Here is a 14,265-nt window from a genome sequence, read left to right on the forward strand (position 1 = left end):
GATATTGCTAGAAGTCAGTTCAGTGTCTGCCAGGCTCATCTCTCTTAAGGCTCAGTAGAGGTAAGTTCAGTGTTTGTTGCACTCTGCCTCTCTCCAGCACTAGGCTCATGTTGACTATACTTCCCTTAACTAGAAGGAAAACTTGGATGACACTTTTGCAACTGTACAAAATTAGAATTGAATCTGACTACCATGACTTCTCAAACATGCTTTGGGACCTCACAGCCAAACCAATTTTCATGATATCAACAATGAATAGGTATGAGAGATACACGCAAATTTATTTCATGCATATTTCTTGTTTTCCTGAATATCCAGCTAGCTGTGGGGTCCCCAGGACATATTTTGAAACCCTGCACTAAAGACTTTTTAAAAGCTTTCCTCGTGTGCACTGTCTCTCTAAACTTTGATGCAAAGTTGGGGGTGGGGGTGGGGAAGTGCCTGTAGGTTTTACCCTAAAGCAGACAGTTTCAAAATTGTCATCTCGAAAAACATTCTGTTCTGTAAGTTTGCATTTTTAAGAACAATATTGCTTTTCGTTCACTTTACAGAGGATGGCACAGACCTTTTTCTAGAGATTAGGCAATCATCAAGGGCAGCGGCTTATGGGGGTTGGCATGGAACAGTGGGAGTCAAAGCAAAATTGATCCTGACAACCACACAAACTGAAAAAAAAAAAATTAACCGGAGGGAGGGAGGGGAGTTTTCTAATAGCCCATTTACCTAATAATTTTGAGATGGGTAATCATGATTGTTGGGGGACCAATGGGCCAGCAAGTTAATTGGAGGAGGTACAAAACTAACAGTTTGCTTAGAGCACCTAATACTCTTGAACCAGCCCTGCAGGTAGTATAGGCAATGCCTATCCTGTTAAAATGAAAACATACCCCCAGGTCCCAAATCTTTTAGGGTTTTTTTTTACTAAAGCTTAGCTTGAGTTATGTGCAGCAGGGCCCATAGGAATAAAATGGGCCCTGCTGCAGATACCTCAAGCTAAGGTTTAGTAAAAGACCCCCTTAGTTTCTTACTTTTATTCTTTTGCAAGACAGAACTGTCGCTTTGATTATTTGACCATCTTTACTTACTTCACCAGACGCCAGATGAGAATTAAATTTTTGCTGAACAATGTCCTACTGCTTTTAGTTTCATCCATTGACTTATGCCAAGCTACTATAACTACCCTCCAGCTTCCTTGTTAAGCAGGGATATGCAGTAGAGCTGGCAGATTTCTCATGCTGCTCACTTCACTAGCTGTCAGCGGTCATGGCTTAATTTTAAACAGGAAGAAACCTTAAATTTAGAGCTCTCAGGCTGAGGACTCTCACTTGCACCAAGAAGAACACTTCACTGCAATTCAACAAAATAAATCTTAACTTAGGATTCAACTTCTTTCAGTGCAAATGGGAGATGAATTTATGATGACACATTATCACTGCAGTCACAAGCACAATCTCTTGGAGTACTTTCGAGTGTTATTTCTTTAGATTTTTCCAGGGAACACCTGTGTGAATTCCCTAATTCATGGAACCTCCTCCCCCCCCCCCAGGGGGCCTGAAATCCAATGCTGTTATTTTCTTTTTCCTCTGTAGCAGGATGCCATAATATGCTTTCATGTAAAGTGACCAGAGGAATATTCCGTATCTGTGTTTCAAAGTAAATGCCAGTCAAAACTAACGAAGGGGAAAGTAAACTAATGACATTAAAGCCTTAGCTTATGGAGACAAGTAAAAAAAATGCACCACCTGATACTCAAAGAGGCCCTTTTACCAAGGGCTACTGCGGGCTTGGTGGGCTTGGCACATGACGATTTGGCCCTACCGCCGGGCTTCCATGAGAGACCGATGGTAGTGCTGACTCCCACTTTGTTGCATTTCTAGCACCAAAAAAATATTTAAAATTTTTTAGCACTGGGGGCACACTCAGCGGTAATCGGATGCGTTGTGCACTGCCCAGTTATCACCGGGTTAGCGTGGGAGCCCTTAAGGGATCCCTCCCGGAAATGGTGGCACTGCCCGGTTTTCACCGGGTTAGCGCGGCAGTCCTTACCTCCTCATGTTTAGGAGGCATTAAGGGCTCCCCCTGGAAATGGTGGCACAGCAAGTGTTACACTTACCACACCGCCATTTCCATTTTTTTTTAAAGTTCTTATACTAGTGGAGGTAAAAGGAGGCCTCAGTTCATGACAAACCTGCACACCATCGCCACCACAGGGGTCCTTTTATCACTGCTTGGTAAAAGGACTGCAAAGTGATTTAAGTGAGCAGGAGAGGCTCCTGCCCACTTAAATCATGCTCAGTGTGCCGGCCACCAATATTCATCAGCACCTACCTGGGCAGTGCCACTGAAGATCGGCTCTTACTGGCCATTTGAAAAGTGGGCAGGAGAAGGGCATTCTGGAGACAGAGTTGAGAGGAGCCGGGAGCTATGTGTGTGCCGGCAAGCCATCTTATATTCTTATCAACAGAGTAAACATGAATAGAAGGGTGATTGTTAGAGCAGAAGGAAAAGGTGAGATGCCAAGTAAGAGTAAGGAAAAGTTAGAAGTTCGTGGAGGAGCTTCTATTACCACCTGGTATATTTCATGACTGGCAGGTTTGGATAGAAGATAATTGCCTTCCCGGTTTCATATCCCATTGGCCATTTCTGATATGTTGTACCTTATATTTTCCTTGCAGGCTCTTACTCTTTCAGTGACCCTGCCTGACCGGCTCATGATGTCGGGCCTAGCTTTCTGATTTCTGTAGAAGTTGATTGCTGAAGTGTGTCTTGGATAGTGAGCTTTTTATTAGCCAAAACTATGATATTGTATTTCTCTAACTCAGTTTTCAAATGTTCTATTTTCTTTGATTATCGGTTTGGGAGCTTCTGCATTTATTTTACAGCCTGTTCAGAAGGCATACTTATCTCTTGTAATTGCAAATTTGTGACTTCCCTGTTAATTCCAACTATGTCCAATTTTATTCTGCAATTTTCCTCGGCATATGCACTAAACACTTAGGAGAAACTATATCTAATCAGTGATGAGCTATTAGGTAAACATCTGTGTAGCAAAAGAAATACAAGATGGGCCCTCTTTAAAGAAGATTTCTCTACGGGGATGGGAGGAAGGGTGGGATAGGGAAAGTGGGTTATAAATGCTCGAAGTCTAATGTTAATACAAGAAATATGGGTCTCATGGGATTTGGTGGGGGCCCGACTTATATGGGTATCATGGGATCTATGATGCATGGGTAAGGTACCATTAACACGCCAGAAAGAGGCGGTGGATATTCATAATATAGTTGGATGATGGTTTATACTGTTGGGCCTTGATGGCTAACGTTCATGTTTGATTCTTTTATATTTACTGGTGAAGATGACAAAATTGTTTAATGCACAATAAAAATCTTTACAATGTATACTCTGTGGGGAGGGAGGGAGGAAGAAAAATATTATAAGATTAATGACGGAAATCTTTTTCAGAAGGTTTCTGATGAGGGCTTCGATCTTTGTATGAATATTAATGCTGATATTTGGTTCATCTGTATCATTGGTGATGTCATTAATAAAAAATTGCTGAATCCTAAAAAAGATTTCTCCTGGTAGGATGGGTCTGTTGAAACCAGGTCTCTAAACACTTTTGTTAAATGGCAGTAAAAAAAATTTCTGTTAACATATTTTTAAAGAAATCCAAACTGACTTGTACAGATACATCAGCAAAAGCTATGGTTGTCTTGAAGAGGTTAGAAATCAGTTTGAAGGCCAGGGACTGGGATTTAACTGGGGTAAATGTAGAGCTCTATACCGGAAGCAAAGGAGAGGAATTACATCCACAGTTAAGCTATCTTAGCGCTCTGGCAGTCTGCACTGGTCTTGCAGTTTTTATAGTGAACTGTGGCTCTGATCAACTTTGATAGGGGCAATACCAGATTAACCGTTAAACCAGGGGCGTAGCCAGACAACAGATTTTGGGTAGGCCTAGGCAAGAAGTGGGTGGGCACCAAGTGTTCTCCCCCCCCCCCCCCCCCCAACCACCACCCAAAAAATATCTCAGCTGGTGTAAAAATGCTTCTTTCCACCTTGGCAGTCTGCAGCAGCATGCGCAGGTGTCGGTATCATGGAGAGTAGCATTTTCATTACCATCAGGATAAAGTCTTCAGCTGGCCGAGCTTGGGATCCCACCAGCTACCATTAAACGTGTGCTACTGTTGGGTGGGCCTGAGCCCTGAATAGGTGGGCCCTGGCCTGAAATCTTAGAGACTGTGTTGTGCAATTGAATAAAAAAAATGGTGGCCAAGGATAATACTGACAATAATTATATATATCTATAGAAACAAGCAAGTGAAATGGTGCTACCCTTGTCAATGTGTATGTTCTCGATTTTGTCAAACAAAGGCCAACTATAATCTGTAGCTTATGTAGTAATGTATTACTATAAATGTTGCATTTCTTCAAAGTGCTTTAAAGATACAATCAAGTTTTTTTTGCATAGCACATTGTACAAAACTCAAGGGAACACTTTCAGAGGTGACAGATTGTTCTTAACAATCACTGTACTCTCTAGAATATGGGTTGTGGGTTGGGGAAAGTCATTCTGTGAGGCACTATGGCCATCATTCTGTTTCTCAAGGAAGAGCTCTACATACTGAGTGTTGGTTCCAAACCAGAAAAATAAACTACTGAAGGAAAAGTCAGTAAAACCAGTAGAAAAAGATAGAAAAATCACAGGGGAAAAGTCTATAAGCTTTAAGAACAGAAAAATATCAGATCAATTGAAATTCACTCAAGCTTCTTGAGCAAGCCGCCAGAAAGATAGGACACCCTGGTGCTTCCCTTTTAGGACTGTAGAACTGTTTTTTGAACCTCTTGGATCTTTTTCGTCTACAGAAAAACTTAAAACAAAACACTTGGTTGGTGCCTTTTGTCTCCAGAAAGAATAATAATACCAATGATATGGAATAAACTTCCTTAAAGAACATTCCAGTCAGAATTCTTAATGCCAGTGACATAGAATAAACGCCCTCTCAAAAAAAGATATAGTGGAATTAGAAAAGGTACAGCGAAGGGCAACAGAAATTATAAAGGGGATGGGATGACTTCCCTATGAGGAAAGGCTGAAGCATGTAGGGCTCTTCAGCTTGGAGAAAAGGCGGCTGAGGGGAGATATGACAGAGGTATATAAAATAATGAATGGAGTGGAACAGGTAGACGTGGATTGTTTGTTTACTCTTTCCAAAAATACTAGGACTAGGGGGCATGTGATGAAGCTACAAAGTAGTAAATTTAATACTAATCGGAGAAAGTGTTTCTCCACACAACATATAGTTAAACTCTGGAATTCGTTGCCAGAGAATGTGGTAAAGGTGGTTAGCTTAGCGGGGTTTTAAAAAGGTCTGGACAGCTTCCCAAAGGAAAAGTCCGTAGACCATTATTAAATTGACTTGGGGAAAATACACTGCTATTTCTGTGATAAACAGCTTAAAATGTATTAAACTTTTTGGGATCTTGCCAGGTATTTGTGACCTGGATTGGCCACTTTTGGAAACAGGATGCTGGACTTGATGGAACTTTGGTCTGTCCCAGTGTGGTGATACTTATGTACAGACCATTGAGTCCATCCTGGCACTCTTCCAATCTCTCTGTCTTCAATGGAAGTGAGATCCTCATCTCCTCAGTGGGATCTGAAGACACAGTTCAAAACTGCCCTTCTACTCTTTGGAGCTTAGAGAATTGCAGTCCCCTGCTGATTTCTCAGCTCATTAGACCACATCCATTCATTTTGTATACACTCTCTGACTCATAGTCATCTTTTACACTCTGCCCCCACTCTTGAAAATGGGCTGCTACATCACTCAAAATACCTTCTCCCCCATCACTCATAACATAGTAACTTAGTAGATGACGGCAGAAAAAGACCTGCATGGTCCATCCAGTCTGCCCAAGACAAACTCATATGTGTATACCTTAACTTGAATTTGTACCTGTCCTTTTCAGGGCACAGACCATATAAGTCTGCCCAGCAGTATTTCCCGCCTCCCAACCACCAGTCCCGCCTCCCATCAGCGGCTCTGGTACAGACCGTATAAGTCTGCCCTCCCCTATCCTCGCCTCCCAACCACCACCCCCTCTTCCCCCCAACTGCTCCGCCACCCAATTTCAGCTAAGCTTCTGAGGATCCATTCCTTCTGCACAGGATTCCTCTATGCATATCCCACGCATGTTTGAACTCCATTACCGTTTTCATCTCCACCACCTCCCGCGGGAGGGCATTCCAAGCGTCCACCACCCTCTCCGTGAAAAAATACTTCCTGACATCTTTCCTGAGTCTGCCCCCCTTCAATCTCATTTCATGTCCTCTCGTTCTACCGCCTTCCCATCTCCCACTCAAAACACCTCCTATAACTGGGATCCCTCTCCTCTCTAGAAACTCCCTCATTATAACAAATATAAACAAATTTCTCTGCATCAAACCTTTGGCATTTCTACATACTTCAAGTACAGCGATGCTTATCTCTGTGTGGATGATATACAAATCATATCTATAAGTAAGAGAGAGAGGGGAGGATATTGAAAGTTCAAAATTATCTGGATGTGATTGTGAAATGATTGTAGTTAATGGGTTGAAGTTACCTCCCCCCCCCCCCCCATTGATATTTTATGGGTTTGTAAGGGATGTGGAAACTGAAGGGTTGATGGAGTGAGAAGAGGACAGAAAAAGAGAGTAAAAGGTTTCAGTAGGATACTGACTGGGCACTGGGATATGGAGGAGCAAGTATTGGCAGTGGCAAGAACGGTGTATTATAAATTTAAAATAGTAAGAGTTCTTAGGCCAAACTTGAATTTTCATGTGCTGCTTCCTGTGATATTTGCATTGGTGGTCTCACATCTGTAAACTACTGTAATAATGCCTTTTATTTAGGGCTAACTAAATTTTTAATAGACCAGTTACAAAAGTTGTAGAAGATGGCAACGATTGTTTTGGAGAGACCTAAGAATGACTGGGCATCTCCCCTTTTCAAAGAATTACATTGATTGATAATTTCTCAAAGAGCGCAGTTTAAGGTATTGGTTATGAAATTTATGGCATTAAGAAATATGAAGACAGTATATTTGTTATAGAAGCTTCAGAAATTACCCTAGTAGGTATTTGCAGTCTAGTCACAGTTTACAGTTGCAGGCACCATCTTGGACAGAACTGAGAGAAGTATGGTTGAGAAATTGGATCTTTTCTCTGATGGCACCCATTTGGTATAACCAGGACTTTTTTTGAGGGGGTAATTGGGGGTACTGAGTACCGGAACCTTTTTCATTGTCTGCTAAAACTGACCCATGGACCCCAAGTTTTAATGAAAGAGCTCAGACTCTTCACAACAATTCTGCCTTGTCATAGATTCTGTGACTGGTTGCATGGGGCCTGGCTATTGTGAGACTCATCCCTCAGTGATCATCCTACCCCTGAAGGGTGGCCTAGCATTTGAGTACCAGCACCTTTTTTGCTAGAAACAACGCACTGGGTATAACAAACTTCTTTCTAGAGATCAGGTTGAATAATGAAGGGCTTTTTTACTAAGGTGTGCCCAAAAGTGCCGTGTGCTGGCATAGGCACGTGTTTTGGATGTGCTCGGGTCCATTTCCTGAGCGCACCTGGAAAAAAGGGGATTTTTGTGGAGGAGTAGCCTAATGGGTTCAATTCCCACTGCAGCTGTTTGTGACCTACTACTACTGCTACTAGTAATAGCATTTATATAGCGCTACCAGACGCACGCAGCGCTGAACGTTTGACATAGAGAGACAGTCCCTGCTCAAAGAGCTTACAATCTAGGTAAAACAGACAGACAAGACATTACGGGCAAGTTACTTAACCCTCCATTGCCCTAGGTACAAAAACTTAGATTGTGTGCCCTCTAGGGACAGAAAAAGTACCTGCATATAATGTGTACAGTGCTGCGTACATCTAGTAGTGCTATAGAAATGATTAGTAGTATAGTAATAAGTTTTATAAGATTATAAAAACTTATTTGTTCCCAAAAGGATGATGGACAGAGGCTGGATAGAAGAGGTACAGAAATGTTTTAGGTTTTATTATTGTTTTTGTAATGTATTACTGTGGATGTTTTTACTTATACATCACACTGATCTGACTGAATGTGGTACTGTATGGTATATACATTTTGATAAAGATAAGATTTTATCTGACTGATAAGGATAAAAATATTGTCAGTCATACCAAGCTTTAAAATTGAACCAGAGGTAGGGATGGGGAGAAGAGAGCCATCCATTTGGGCTCTCCATCTGGCCTGGTGACTGGTCTAAGCAGAATAGGAGATCATGAAGAAGGAGCCTGGCATCTTATGCTAGATCCAGTGGCGTAGCTACAGGTGGGCCTGGATGGGCTGTGGCCCAGGGGCGTATCTGCGTGGGGCCTCAGGGGCCTGGGCCCCCGCAGATTTTGCCCTGGACCCCCCTACCGCCATCAACCCTCCCCCGCTGCCGTTGCTTATTTTTGCTGGCGGGGGACCCCAACCCCCACCAGCCAAGGTCCGCTTCCACCTGCCGCTGCCTTAAAAACTACTTCTTCAGCCGGCGGAGGACCCCAAACCCCCGCCAGCCACCCCGAGGTGTTTGAAATTCATCTTCAGCCTCCGTGGCTGTGCTGCTGTTGATAGGAGCTGTTGAATCCACACGTTGTTGTACGTTGTACGTGCTGCGATGTCAGACTCCGAAGTGGATTCAACAGCTCCTATCAACAGCAGCACAGCAGCGGCAGGTGGAAGCGGACCTCGGGGAGGGTTGGCGGCGGGAGGGGGGTGGAGAGAGTCATTGGTGGCGGTGGGGGCTCTGACAATAGTGGGGGGGGTCGGTGGCGGCAGGGGGGGGGCTAAAATGTGCCCCCCCCTCTGGCTCTGGCCCCCCTCTACCGCCGGAGTCCAGATACGCCCCTGCTGTGGCCCACCCAATTTGTACTCTGGCCCACCCAAAATTGTGGCACTCTTACTGTGGCTGGTGGGAATCCCCAAACCCCACCAGCTAAAGATTTCCCTCTCCTCAGGCAGCCAGTGCTCTTCCAAATGGGAGCTGGCACCACACACCGGCCCCTCTGCACATGCTCAGTTTTCACCAGTTGGAAGTACTGAGCAAGTATGGACTACTGTCAGCAGCGTCAGTTCAAGTCAAGTGCTGCCATCTACTGTTTGGAAGAGCACTGGCTGCCCGAGGAGGAGGAAATCTTCAGCTGGTGCAGTTTGGGGATCCCCACCAGATCAGGTATTTAATATTTTGCATTTGAGGGTAGGGGGAGAGGCAGAATGCGGAGAGCAGAGCGGGGGAGGGGCGGGGGGCTGAACTCTATGCCCATCCATTTTGGGCTCAGGCCCACCCAAAATTGGTCGTCTGGCTACACCCCTGGCTGGATCACTTGTCCATTGGGAGGATATGGAATTCTCAGTGGATTTCATCAATGGTTGTTACTTCCTAATGATCCTCACTAAGGTGTATACCTAATGAATGATATTAACTGTGAACTCAATGCGTGATCTCAATCCTAATGAATGATATTAACTACAAACTCCTTGTGTGATATGAAATCTAGATTGATCATTACCATGTGATGGGAAAAGACAGTCAAAACAGTGGGCAATGTCTGTGTTTTTCATTATTGCTGTGGTGGTACTAACATTTGATAAAATTATTTTGTTCAAGATAACACACACCCAGTTGGATGTGTTCCTCACACAAGTAACACAAGTGAAGATTAAAGGCAAGTTTTTCACCATAGACTATCGCTGTTAGGTAACATTTAAACCTTTGGGCTAGATGAGAATAATGTGAAAAAAAAATCATGCATTGGCAATACATGTAAATCAGAGAAATCACCTGTAGGGAAAGCCACTTATAAAAATCTTTGATAAGACTTTACAGCCTGCCTTTCATGCTCTTCCAGTCTGCATACATATATTTAAAGCAGTTCTGAACAGAGACTTGACTCCAACACAAGAAAATTAAATAGAATATCAAGCATATTACCCACTTTGGGAGGAATTCAGTAAAGATCACTCAAAGTTAGGCAACAGGAGATGTACGCTAAGTGCGAATTCTATAAAGGCAGATCTGGATGGAAATGTCTTTATAGAATACTAGTAAAAAAGGCCCGTTTCTGACACAAATGAAACGGGCGCTAGCAAGGTTTTCCTTGGAGTGTGTATGTTTGGGAGAGTGTATGTGAGAGTGAGTGTTTGAGAGTCAGAGTGAAAGTGTGTATGTTTGAGAGAGAGTGTATGTGAGAGTGACTGTGTGTGAGAGAGAGTGAGTGTGTGAGAATGAGAGTGTGTGCAAGTGCGTATGTGAGACACAGTGTGAGAGAGAGAGAGAGTGTGTGTGAGACACAGATTCTCTGTGAGAGTGAGTGTATGACACCAAGCGAGTGTGTGAGTGACTGTGTGGCACATAGAGAGTGAATGTGATACTGTGTGAGACAGAGTGTGTGAGAGTGAGAGTCAGAAAGACATTGTATATGAGAGAGACAGTGTGAGCCGTGCCCTCCCAATCCATGGCCATCTGTCCCCTGCCCCCTCCATTCATCCTTTTCCAGCAATTCCCCTCTGTCCCTGAGCCCTGCCCTCCCAATCCATGGCCATCCATGTTTGTCTGTCACCTGCCCCCTCCATTTTTCCCTATCCAGCATTTTCCCTCTCTGCCTGAGGCCTGCTCTGCAATCCATATCCATCCATGCCCATCTGTCCCCTCCATTCATCCCTATCCAGCAATTCCCCTCTCCCTGAGTCCTGCCCTTCCAATCCATGCCCATCCATGCTCCTCTGTCACCTGGCCCCTCCATTTTTCCCTATCCAGCATTTCCCCTCTCTGCCTGAGGCCTGCTCTGCAATCCATATCCATCCATGCCCATCTGTCCCCTCCATTCATCCCTATCCAGCAATTCCCCTCTCCCTGAGTCCTGCCCTTCCAATCCATGCCCATCCATGCTCATCTGTCACCTGGCCCCTCCATTTTTCCCTATCCAGCATTTCCCCTCTCTGCCTGAGGCCTGCTCTGCAATCCATATCCATCCATGCCCATCTGTCCCCTCCATTCATCCCTATCCAGCAATTCCCCTCTCCCTGAGTCCTGCCCTTCCAATCCATGCCCATCCATGCTCATCTGTCACCTGGCCCCTCCATTTTTCCCTATCCAGCATTTCCCCTCTCTGCCTGAGGCCTGCTCTGCAACCCATATCCATCCATGCCCATCTGTCCCCTCCATTCATCCCTATCCAGCAATTCCCCTCTCCCTGAGTCCTGCCCTTCCAATCCATGCCATCCATGCTCATCTGTCACCTGGCCCCTCCATTTTTCCCTATCCAGCAATTTCCCTCTCTCCCTGAGTCCTGCCCTCCCAATCCATGCCCATCCATGCTCCTCTGTCCCCTGCCCCCTCCATTCATCCATTTCCAGTAATTCCCCTCTCTCCCTGTGCCCTGCCCTCCTAATCCATACCCATCCATGCTCCTCTGTCCCCTGCCGCCTCCATTCATCCTTTTCCAGCAAGTCCCCTCTCGCCCTTCCATGGCCCCCCCCCCCCCCTCGCATCCATGCTACTCTCTCTCCCATGTCCCAGCCTGGCCCGCCCTCTTCTCCCCCCCCCCCTTCGCATCCATGCCTCGCATCCATGCCCCCCCCCCCCTTCGCATCCATGCATCCCTTTTTTTTTTTTTTTTATTCTTTTTAACTTTACCTCCGTGGCGGTTCGTGCAGCGAAGCGTCAGGGAAGGAGGCGGCGCTCCCGACGTCTAGCTTTCCCTTCGCTGTGTTCCGCCTTGTTTTGAAGGCGGAACACAGCGAAGGGAAGGCTAGACGTCGGGAGCGCCGCCTCCTTCCCTGACGCTTCGCTTCCGTATTTGTTTGTTTAGGCGCGAGGGCGGGGCAGAGACGGCTGGATGGCTTCACACCACGAACGCCACGAACTCCACGAACCCCACGAACCAGGGAGTGACGTCAGATGGCTTCAGAACGTTGTCCTCATTAGAACGTTCACGGTGCGTTTTATTATATTAGATTAGCTTATCATTCAGTTTTGCATCTAACTTTGGGCATAAGCATTTATGCCAGCCAAAGGCGCACAAATTCAAGTATTCTATAACTGTGCACCGAAATCCTGGGAATGCCTCTGACCGGCCCATGCCCCTCCCCCGGCCATGTCCCTCTTGGAGTTTCATGCAAGAAAATTTAGGCATGCAGGTTATAAAGAAGGTTCCAGCAGCTGAGAGATGCGACCAGAGACTTACCCTGTGCATTGAGCTGATGTCCTCATCTTGACTGAGGAAAGCACCCTGCTGGTTTTTTACGTTTCAATCTCATGTCCTGCTTGGACTATTAGCCCCTGACGCAGCCCTTGTGGGCGAAACACAGTCTGTGTCGGGCGAATCTCTGAAAATAAAGTTTTGAACCATATCACTGATTGATCTGCTTTGTTTGTCTCCAGGTTATAAAGAAGGGGCATAGGGCAAATCTGCTCTTAACTACTAATGACTGCCAATTAGTGGTTATTAACTCCAGTGATTGCTAACAACTAATTAGCCAATTCGTTTATGCACGGATCTGTGATCCATGCCCAAAATTGCACACCCAACTTTGGTTGACCGAAACAGAATCTTGCACTTTGAGTGTAATTTTATAAATACATTTAAAAATTTAATAGAAGTATCAAATTTCACCAGTATCTGGGGTCCAGCGGGAAATTCTTGAGCTGCTATAGACAGGCTGGAGAGCTGGTGACCACCATGGTACTCAGGTCAAGACTGAAGTGGCTTATAGTGAAGAAAGTAGTCCAGAATCAACATTTGAGAGACTGAGCCTTGAGGTTAGCTATGGATGGTGCTGGGAAGTGCTGCCGTTGTGAGAGAGGTGACAGTTCATGGCCTGCACAGTGTTAGAGTGGTTGGGGAGGGTGGGAGCAATACAGACAGCTGTGATTCTGAGGGTCAGGTGAAACCCAGATATGAGGGTAGCACAGAGGAGTGGAAGGTTGGAGGAGGACCAGAGGAAACTGAGCCGGGAGTGAGGCCCATTTCATGTTTTTTGGTGAAGGGCAGAAGTAAGTGAAAATTGTATTAAGCCACACTGATTAAATGCGGCCATGGCTGCTGATGTTTCCGCAGCAGCATACCCTGCATATGCCCTGCATTTACTGCACAAGGCAGAGCCATACCAAAAAGCACCATGTTACATGCTGCCAGATAGCATGTAGCAGATAATGTGGTGCGCCCTTGCAAAAATAAATAGATAATGCCAATACCATATGTCACAGTGGCGCTCCCTCCAAACACACACCCTCTGCTGACCCCCCAACCATCCAATTTCCTTCAGCATCCAAATCCACACCCTGCACTCCCCTGATTCAAGCTGCAACCCCCTCGGTTCTGCGTAATAAGTTTAATTGCAGTTTTTGAACTAGCCGTAAGCGCCAAAGATCATTTATTTGCAATCTTTTATACAAGGCTTTGCAATAGTCTAGTTGACTGAGAACTAGTGAGTGAATTAGGACGTTGAGAGCTGAAGGATGGAATAAAGTCCTCATAGAGCAAATCATTCACAGCTTATAAAAGGAATACTGAACAGCTGAGGAGATCTGTGATGTAAAAGTAAGTTTGCTATCAAATGTTATGCCTGAAATTCTGGTGATGGGCACTAGTGGCACAAGGTATCTACTATAATAAAACTCACCCTCAACGTTCTGAAGACAACATTCTGAAGTCACTCAGTCACTCCCTGAAGGGTTCATGGATTCATGGTGGTGAAGCCACAACACTGACCATGTCTCTCTGCCCCGCCCTCGCATGACGGACCAATCAGAAAAAACAACCTCAACATTCTGAAACACAAAGGACCATCACAACACCGTTCCCAGGCAACACTAGGCAATGTAAGACGGACCAATCAGAGGAAACTACGTGACAATAGGGGAGGAGCATTCCCCAGCAGAATGGCTCATTATCTGTGCAGCACGGAGAGCACAGAACCACCGCTGGAACGAGAGAAGAATATTCCTGCTGTGGGTATGTGCAAAAATAGACCAGCACAGCACATCCCACAACCCCCAAGCAAAAAACAAAACAAAAAAAGACACACATCAACAACCTGCACACACACCGCACCCTCACACACTCACACACACACACACACACACACAAAATAACTCTGTGACACATACACACACACAAAAAAAAAGCCACATGCTAGCGCCCGTTTCATTGGTTTCGGAAATGGGCCTTTTTTACTAGTAGGTTTATAAAGA

The 14,265-nt window shown here is 45.2% G+C and overlaps 1 protein-coding gene across 1 annotated transcript in view; it reads left to right on the forward strand.

Moving 5' to 3' along the window:
* TACR1 (tachykinin receptor 1) overlaps positions 1-14,265 on the forward strand; it is a 246,212-nt gene that overhangs the window by 91,138 nt on the left and 140,809 nt on the right. The window lies entirely within an intron of this gene.

The sequence above is a fragment of the Microcaecilia unicolor genome, chromosome 4 (assembly GCF_901765095.1).
Source record: "Microcaecilia unicolor chromosome 4, aMicUni1.1, whole genome shotgun sequence".
In the NCBI taxonomy this organism is placed as follows: Eukaryota; Metazoa; Chordata; class Amphibia; order Gymnophiona; family Siphonopidae; genus Microcaecilia; species Microcaecilia unicolor.